General features: G+C 42.6%; 1 long non-coding RNA gene across 1 annotated transcript in view; it reads left to right on the top strand.

The window, feature by feature from the left end:
• The first annotated feature begins 7576 nt into the window (after positions 1–7576).
• The window catches only part of LOC128342732 (uncharacterized), an 80248-nt gene continuing 77920 nt past the window's right edge, over positions 7577–9904 (top strand). The window contains exon 1 of the long non-coding RNA XR_008315134.1: positions 7577–7630. This is a non-coding gene — a long non-coding RNA (uncharacterized LOC128342732). The remainder of the gene's footprint in view (positions 7631–9904) is intronic.

Raw genomic sequence — 9904 nt, 5'->3', positions numbered from 1 at the left:
ATCTGGAGGAACCCTGGTTGCGAAACACTGCCTTAGGGGTATGGGCCCTCGATATATGAAGGATTGCCTGCTCCCAAGAGTTTCTGCCCACTTGACAAAACCATCAGAGGGGGCTCTGCTCTGCATGCCAATGGTGAGAGAGACTCGGCTGTCAAGCATGCTGGACAGGGCCTTCTCAGTCATTGTCCCCAGGTTTCGGAATGCTCTCCTAGCTAGCCCTCAGCCTTTATTACAGCTTTTAGGAAACAAGTTAAAATGTGGCTCTCCATCCAGGCGAGTAAATCCAGGCTCTTCATCCATAAGAGAGTAAAGTTTTTACTGATACTGCTTTGTAACTTGGGTGTTACTGTTTTATATAGGTTTTTAAATTTTTATATACAGATATTATTTTTATATTTAATATTTGTACTTTTAATTTGTATTTTAATTGTTACATAAGAACATACCTGCTGGATCAGACCCAAGGCCCATCCAATCCAGCATCCTGTTCCACACAGTGGCCCACCAGATGACGCTGGAAGCCTACAGGCAGGAGTTGAGGGCATGCCATCTCTCCTGCTGTTACTCCCCTGCAACTGGTATTCAGAGGCATCCTGCCTTTGTGGCTGGAGGTGGCCTATAGCCCTCCAACTAGTAGCTGATGATAGACCTCTCCGCCATAAAATTATCCAGATCCCTCTTAAAGCCATCCAGGTTGTTGGCTGTCTCCACATCTCGTGGCAGAGAATTCCGCAAGTTGATTGTGCTTTGTGTGAAAAAGTACTTCCGTTTGTTGGTCCTAGATTTCCTGGCAATCAATTTCATGGGATGACTCCTGGTTCGAGTGTTACAGGAGAGGGAGAAGAATTTCTCTCTATCCACTTTCTCCACACCATGCATGATTTTATAGACCTCTATCATGTCTCCCCATAGTTGTCTTTTTTCTAAACTAAATAGCCCCAGGTGTTGTAGCCTTGCCTCATAAGAAAGGTGCTCTAGGCCCTTGATCATCTTGGTTGCCCTCTTCTGCACCTTTCCTAGTTTTACAATGTCCTTTTTTAGATGTGGTGACCAGAATTGTACACAGTACTCCAGGTGTGGCCGCACCATAGTTTTGTATAAGGGCATTATAATATTAGCAGTTTTATTTTCAGTCCCCTTCCTAATTATCCCTAGCATGGAATTGGCCTTTTTCACAGTTGTCTCACATTGAGTTGACACCTTCAACAAGCTGTCCACCACGACCCCAAAATCCCTCTCCTGGTCAGCCTCTGACAGCTCAGATCCCATCAGCAATTACCTGAAGCTGGGATTCTTCATCCCAATGTGCATCACTTTACACTTGCCAACACTGAACCGCATTTGCCATTTTGTCACCCACTCCCCTAGTTTGGAGAGATCCTTTTGGATCTGCTCACAATCTCTCACAATGTCCATTATTTTAATTATATTGTAAACCGCTTTGCGATTATTTTAATGAAAAGTGGTATAGAAATAAACAAACACTAAATAAATAACATATATTAACACACTGTAATATAGATTTATTGTCTGAAGCATTTAAAAGCTTCTATGTTGCCCACCTAGACTTCTTTTCTGCAGACAATGGGCCCTGTCAGATACAATGTGGAGCCAAGTTCATATTTAACCAGTTTCTAAAAACAAGCAGAGATCCACTCTGCAGACGATCGGTGTGGTTTGTTTTGCCTACCAGTGGTTTATTTTGCTCCTCCCTTCACCCAGGACTCCCATATGCAATCTCCACATCTCCCTGACACCTGGCAATGCTTTACCCCGGCACTCCCTCTCTCCCTTACCATTGGTTGCCAGCTTGGTGTGGGTTTGAAAATGCTGCATGAGCCACTTGGGCTGTTTTTTTACCTGTCTTTGGCTGCTTCTCAGCTGGTCAGAGCCTAGCCATGGTACAGCTGTACAAAGACAGGCCACCTGCAGCATTCTTGTCATCATAGAACTTTCTTGTAATAGTTGGGTTAGAGGAAAAGGAGGATACTGGCCCTTAGCAACCCAAGACAGAAAGCTGCTCGCAGCTTGCTTTTGGCTCCTGTAGTCATCCGGCCCTTCCCTCACCCCTGAAACTCCTGGTCAATGTCTATGCCCAGCATGCAACAGGATAGGAGAGTTGGTATGGTAGCAGTGAAGTCAGTGTTGCTTGTCAGGTTTCACCCGAGCACGTCTGGAGGAGAAACCAAGGAGAGGCCGGTGTCTCTGTGGGTGGAGATGGAGCTTTTGCAACAAGCTAAGAATAAACCACCAGAGTTTATTCTGATGCAACACAATGGCGAATTGAAGCAAGGTTAAAACTACAAGCCAACTACAAACTTGGTTACAAAGGTTGGTTTGTTGGGCTAAACTGAACCTTGCTTAAATTTCAGAGGCATGTTTGGATGAAATAACAAACTGGGAATGATGAAATTCAGCTGAGCTTCCGCATTGTGTCTGAAAGTGCCCAGCTTCTGTTAGCCAAATTTGCAGATATAGTCCTCACTCTATTAGTTTTAAATGAAGTTACAAGAACAGTTGAGTGCTATTGTCTTATACATGGCTTACGTCTGTGTAATTCTGAGCCACCTGCGCCTCTATGAATGTACATCAGTGATGGACTCTTTGAATAAAGTGGCCATTTTGTACAAGCCTGCAATTACCATTTAGTTCATATTGCTTTTTCATGTCTATTTCATATTGCTATTTTTACAGTTACATTCATGTAACTATAGTAAACTATATTTTTTAAATATAGTTTACTATAATACTTCTCTCCAGACCATTTTTATTGCATAAGTTAAAACATAAAAAGAGGGAATTGCAACAAAGAACAGACATTTCAATATATGCTGGCTTCAGTGTTCTATATCCGCCTTGGGATTGTTTTAATGAAAGGCAGTATATAAATTTAACAATAAATAAATAACAATAAATATATCCCACTGTTTAAAATCCACACTCTTATATCCAACTAAAGCCTGCCCAGTCTGTAAAAATGGGGAAGGCAATTGTAAGCAGAAAGGGGTTGTCTATAAAATCACTTGTGAAGAATGTGGTGAAAATTACATAGGGGAAACAGGAAGACATCTGGTCACCAGATTCAAAGAACACCTAGCAGATTCTAAATACATAAACAGGGGGAAATCATGGTCCATACATATGAAAAAGAAATGTAATGGAATAACAATGCCTCTCAAAGTAAGCAATTTAGAATCTGAACATTGTACACTTAAAAGAAAGATAAGGGAAGCATTATATTTGGATAAACTATGGCCTGAGGTCAATGACAAAGAAGAAATGAAGGAAATCTTAGAGTACATAGGCCATTAAAGGGTGCAAGTAACATTTCTTTTTCATACCCTCCTCTTCCAGGTTTTTCTCTCTCTCTCTCAGTGTCAGTGATAACCAGGCATTGCTGTGAGTCATCAACCTTCTCCTCCTCTCTCCTCCCCCTTTTGTTAGGTATTAACCAGGTTTTTAATTAGATTGTGGAAAGTCTTGGATATAGGAGTGTGGGTTTTAAACAGTGGGATATAGAACACTGAAGCTGACATATATCCGCCAAAACATCTATTCTTTGTTGCAATTCCCTCTTATTATGTTTTACCTTCTACAATAAAAAAGGTCTGGAGAGAAGTATTATAGCAGATCCATCATATGTATTGTGTCGCCATTATATCAACTAGTTTACTACAGTTACATGAATGTAAGTTGAGGGCTGACACCCCTCCAGAGCTGAAAAATAATGCATGAGTTTCATATTTTTTGAACTTTGCCATACATTTGCATGGAAGTGCTGGCATGATGTGGGTCCCTTTCTGTCTCTACCCCATCCATCTATCTTGACAGCCCACTCCCAAAGCATAACTTGTGCTAGGTCTCAGTCCTGGAACCAAAGAATGATAAAAAGTATCCCTGAGTGCAGAGTGCATTTCAGATAGGCCTTTGTGGAGTGTCCCTGATCCCCAGGGAGAGAGCTTCCAGGCAGGCTTGAGCTCCATAATCTTTTTGTCTAGAAACTAAGTGCTGCCCATATCCCACAACTGGATCAGCAATTAGTCAAAGTAGTCACAGTTTGTGAAAAAAGCACTCAAAAGAGGCAAAAGGGTTTTGTTCTATGGAGGTATTCTTCCTAAGCACTTCCTATGTTTCCTGTTTCATCCTGCATCACAACATAAATAGCATGGGAAGTGTCATTGTGTCCTCAGGTATCTTATAGGCCCCATTTTCAGACTGTTCCTCCAAACCCACCAACATCTAATGATAATTAAGAGGCAGGTGACATTCACTTTTATCCTCATATTATGATGTGTTTGATGCATTTTTAATTGTCTTTTTAGCTGGTTCTTATTGTGACATGTAATGTCACTTTTATAAACCACCTGGTGACACCATTGTGCTTTAAAAGGTGGGATATCAAGTCCATTAAATGAATAAATAGGTAAATAAATACATACATTATACATAGCATTGCAAAAGGAGATCAGCCTTAGAGATGCCTCATTCACTGGAAGAGAAATGAAGGTTCACAGAAAGGGGATGAAGAAATGCGGCTCTCTCTTACCTTGAGTTTTGCCATTGTCAAAGCCATTGGAAGTGAATGACTGGATTTAGCTTATTGTTCAGCCAGAGGGCCAGAACAATCAGGTTTACTTAAGACACAGCACAGAGCAGGAAATGTAATCCAGTTCTGGAAATGGATTCTACTGTTCAGAGGACAGCCAGAAGGATATATTAAAAGCATTCCAGCACTGTGCAGAAACATCTTTTCAGAAAGGGTTCCAATCTGTCTAAGAGCATGATCTCTTTGATTATAGGAAAGAACAACCAAGTTGAGTAAAAATGCCATATTTAACTGGGAATGGAATCTCAAGGGCAGGAATAGGCTTAGGTCAGACTTGGATGAGAGTGCAAACTAACATGATGGTAACAGACCTGTTGTTTAAAACTGGGTCTGCACAATCATATATAAATATCGGGCCCTTTCTCATGATCACAAGCCAGGATGGGTGGGTGGGTGAGTGGGTGGCCGGGTGAGCAGGAAGGTTTGTTAACCTTCCCTTCCCCATAGATGAATGACGTGAAGAGCTGGGGCATATGGATCACACACCCACATGACACTGGCTGCCCCAGGCAGCGTGTAGGTACAGGAGCCAAGATGCATCATCCCAGCCCCTGGAAATCCCACAATGCACTGCATGAGTGTGCAGTGCATTATGGGGATCCCCTGGCACCAGCTGGGAGCCTTGCAGTGTCTCAGTGCCGGCTGCATGACACACGAGCAGTTAGACAGGGTTAAGGACTCGAGCACATAACCATAACCTTGGCTAACTGGTGGGCTTCTTTGGCACTGAGGTGCCGCTGGGAGCTTCTAAAGGATAGCCAAGCCCGGGCTTGATTGTGCACATGCATGTATATGAAGTTATTTTAAGAGCAAGGGGGCACATAAAGGGTGCTGAGCATTCCCACTTCCTGCAGTGATTCTCCTGATGGAACTCCTAACATAGTGCCCATCTTGCCATCCCATCCCCTTTCTCTCCTGATTGTCAGGAGGAGGGAACAAGGGACTGAGTGGGAAGAGGGCATGCCCCACATGTGACTTTCCTGTTTGACAGGCTTATAAGCTTGGGATGGGACATGGCAGCATCCCTGTTGCTAGGCAACTGCTTTATTATTTTGGAGACAGGGGGAGAGGCAAGTGCTTGGAGAAGTGGCCAGGGAGAAGCAATGCAGGCATGGAGTGGGCACAATCCCGGGCGGCCTTGGGCCACCCTCTGATTATGGTTCCAGAAACAGCATGAAACTGCAGTCAATGTGGCATCTACATTTGGATGTAACATTGCAGAGGAGTAACAGCAGGAGAGAGGGCATGCCCTCAACTCCTGCCTGTAGGCTTCCAGTGGCATCTGGTGGGCCACAGTGTGAAACAGGATACTGGACTAGATGGGCTTTGGGCCTGATCCAGCAGGGCTGTTCATTTGTTCTTATGAATGCTGTGTCAAAACCTCAGCTTGGGGTGGTGAAACTACAAAATGAAGGTATCAGAAGGCTTGGTAAGGGAAACCGCAAGTCACTTTTGCTGCGAAACTGCAGTTGCATGCATTAGGACGTACACAAATTGAAACCTCTGCCCTATTTAACTGTGGCTATGCATTACGTGTGAATGTGGTCTTACAGTACATTCATTGTGGCTGCATTATTTGAACAACTGAAGCTTGGAGCAAATGTTAAATTACTACTGGAAGATTTTACAATAGTTTGCTGATGGTCGCTGATGAGATCATTCAAAGAGACAGTGTAGATCAGGGATTCTCAATGTTGGGTTCCCAGATGTTACTGGACTCGAACTCCCATAATCCCCAGCCTCAGTGGCCTTTGGCTGGGGATTATGGGAGTTGAAGTCCAATAACATCTGAGGACCCAACATTGAGAATCCCTGGTATAGATCACTTTGCAATAAATTATAACTGACTATTCTTTGTCTTGCTGGACAGAAATAAGATAGGATCCCTTTGCCAAAGCTTTTATTTGCCTTTGTCCAAGTAAATATGGAATAGTCAGTTTTTGCTTCTCAGTATGCAAACAAAGCATCAACACCCACCAGGGTTCAAAGTGGCAGGCAGGAACCACCATAAGCTTGGCAGGGTAGAGAAAGAAGCTTCTCCTCTAATCAGGAAACTAGTGTAACATGATGACAACTGTGATATATTTCGTCTCTCTAATGGACTGCCTTCTCCTGTATGAACCTGCTCATTGCTGTAAATGTGTTGCCACCAGGCAGGCACCTTGCTTTTAGACAAGGGGCTATCAGTGGCTAGTTAGACAAGGGGCTATCAGAGGCAGGGCCTTTTTTGTGGTAGTACCCTGATTGTGGAGCTCCCTCCTCAAGCTTATTTGCTGGGTATCAACATTGTTACCTTTTCAGTTCTGGATTAAAACTGTCTTCCTGAGCTTTTGAGAGCAAACAATAGGAGTCTGAGTTTTATTTGAACTTCCATTTATTACTACTGTTCTGTATTTTGGATGTAAGTTTACATTGCTTTAAGCTGATTTTAAGATGAATTTTCATACTGTTTAAAATGTATTATGAGCCACCTTGAAAGCCAGTTGTGGTGGAAATGAATGAATAATGATACACATAACCAATTATTGTTTGGGCTCGATAGTAACCACACATATGATATTTGGAGATATTGATGGTGCTTGTGGATTAGATTACATGTGACTGTTTTTAGATGTGCATGATATATTGAGAATATATCAAATATATGCCGTGTCTCAGTGGAATCACACGCTTACTGATTCCCTAAATTGGTTTATGTATTTATCTGTCTCTATACCCCAACTCCCATAAATTAGGGAACTATATTTCCCTAATATTTAGGTTCATGATTTTTAGATTCATGTTATCTTCTTTTTTCAGCTTTGTTCTTGGTGACTAGTTTCATCTGCTGAAGATGACTGAAATATCTGAAAGATAAACAACCCTAATTAAACAAAACAAAACAAAAAATGGGATAGTGAGAGGAGGTGGACGGCATGGAGCTGGCAGGGGCTGGTGACAAAGAGACAGTCACTGGAACAGATGCGCCAGGCAGAGGAGGAATGAGGAAAACTGAAATTAGCTCAGGTGGGATACAGACTCACGGTAAGAGTGTAGAACGTGATGAATGGACAGGGCAGAAAACTGGGATGGTTTTGATGGGATCTCAACAAAGGGTGAGCATAGCTTGTGGGGAGTGTGTGTGTGTGTGTGTGTGTGTGTGTGCATTTGACTTTGACAGGGAAAGCTGCACTTGATGAATGACGAATGTCTGCCATAAAACCAACTCGCAATAACATTTTAAGTGCCACAGCTGCCACTACTTTGGTATTGCTCCCTGACAAGAGGGTATGGTATAATTATGTATAACTCTGTTTGGGGCAGTATACAAATATGTTAAATACAATAAATAATTAAAATATACCCCAAGTGGAATGTGAGGGCACAGCCTTTTTTGGTCTGGAGGGGAGTTGCTGTGGAGTTTATTCCGAGGAGAGCAGTTTTCAGAAGACAGATTTTCTGAAGAGAGAGAGAGAGAGAAGAGAACAAGTAGATTGGAGTTTGGAGGGAGAATCAATGAGGATCAGGAAGACAGAACGAGAAGGAAGGATTCAGTCGAGAGGAGCTGATAGAAAGAGCAAGAGAACAGCAGCTGCCTTTGGTTTTCCTCAGAGTTGCGTCAGAGGCTACCCTGGACACAGGGGTAGAAAGAGACAAATCTGAGGTACACAACTGAAAATACTGGGCATTATCTCCCTTTCACTGTGTTGGCTAGAGATTCCATTTCAAATATTTATACCAACTTGAGCTCCTGTTATTTCCTTCTCTTGGTTTCCTTATCCCTTACTGAATAAATCTTAGCTCTTGTTAACTTTGTTTAATGTATTGCCCACTGGATCTTTCCCTTACTCTTTATAAAAACAAAGAAGGGAGGGACTGGAAGTACCATTTATTGTTTTGACCTTCACATTCTTTTCTCTCACCCCTCCACAGCTAATTGAACTCAAGCCCCACAGTTTCCCTCACAACCAGATTGCACTTGCTGCTAGGTAGAAAGGTGAGGTTATATGAGTTTATATTGGTGACTGGGATACCAAATTGGTGATTGGGATACCTCTCCCTCCCCCTCTCCCACTATGGATAGGCATTGGCAGGCCATGGTAATCCTCATCAACGCATCCAGAGGTCCTTCTAAAAGGTAACTGGTATAATGCTGATTTTATATCAACATATTTCTTCACATTGAATGCAGAGAGACTAGTGAACTATTGACCTTCTATATTGCTTTAGAAGTTTTATTTTTCAGATATAGTCTGTACTTGCTCCTCTCATTCAAGTCAATGGGACCTCTGTGTGGCTTCCCCATTGTATCTCAGACCATGGCTTTCCTAATTTGTAATTCGGACACCTTCTCTGTTGCACAACTCGTTTACATGGCCGCCGTAGAGAGAAAGACCGCTCCTAGCAAGACTGCCACAAGAATAGGTTGGGAAATTGATTTGTGGTCAAGTTTAAATAATGGCGTTCTTTCCCATAGAAATAAAATGTGGTTTTCTCTGTCTCATTAGCCTGCCAATAATAGGATATTAAACTGCATCACCAGAGGTTTCATAAACACCCCAAGGAAGGAAACTGTTTTCCTATGTGCTTGCTTTTTAATGATCACTTTGTATTCCCAGACATTTCATGCGGACAAATGAGTTGTGTTAGTAGGAGACAGTCTCTCGTTGTCATTACTGCTGTGTATGGGCTTTCACTGTTGTGTATGTGAGGGGCATTGACAGTGCAAGTCCTTACCCAGTGTATGTAGGAGCATAAAAACAACAATAGTGCTACTATCCGTGCTGCTGATGACAGAGAGTGGATGGGATTTTTTAGTGCACACAATCCTCCTCGTGCATACTTTCAGCTCTGTTGGCATGTTTGTACTGTACAATGCATACATTTATATAGCAATAAGTGGCCATTTCATAGCAGCAGTGGCCGATGCAGTGGTTAGGCTGTTGAAGCATGGTACATATGAAACTTAGGACCAGTTCACATTGTGACTTTCCCTTCCCGCTCTCAGCCCATTGCACAGACAATGTCAGTGCAAGGAGAGAGTTGTAGCCATTCCTGTTATTGCTGCCCACTGCTGCTGGCTAAATCTGGTACAGCTCAGTTAACAGTAGGGTTTTCCTGCCCAGTTCCAATCACTTGCATAGTCAAGGGTGGCCTATTGTTAGTCACATGTAGTAGAAAATCACCGCATGAACCAATCCCATGTTAAGCTTTATTGTTGGTCAGAGAGCTCCTTTGGGAATCTTGTAGGTCTGGTGGTGTCATGTACTATTGTGATGTCATTATTATTTGTATGGCATCATCAGTGTATGGCATCAT

This window comes from Hemicordylus capensis, chromosome 2, assembly GCF_027244095.1.
Source record: "Hemicordylus capensis ecotype Gifberg chromosome 2, rHemCap1.1.pri, whole genome shotgun sequence".
Taxonomy (NCBI): domain Eukaryota; kingdom Metazoa; phylum Chordata; class Lepidosauria; order Squamata; family Cordylidae; genus Hemicordylus; species Hemicordylus capensis.
This window is presented reverse-complemented; position numbering and strand designations above follow the sequence as displayed.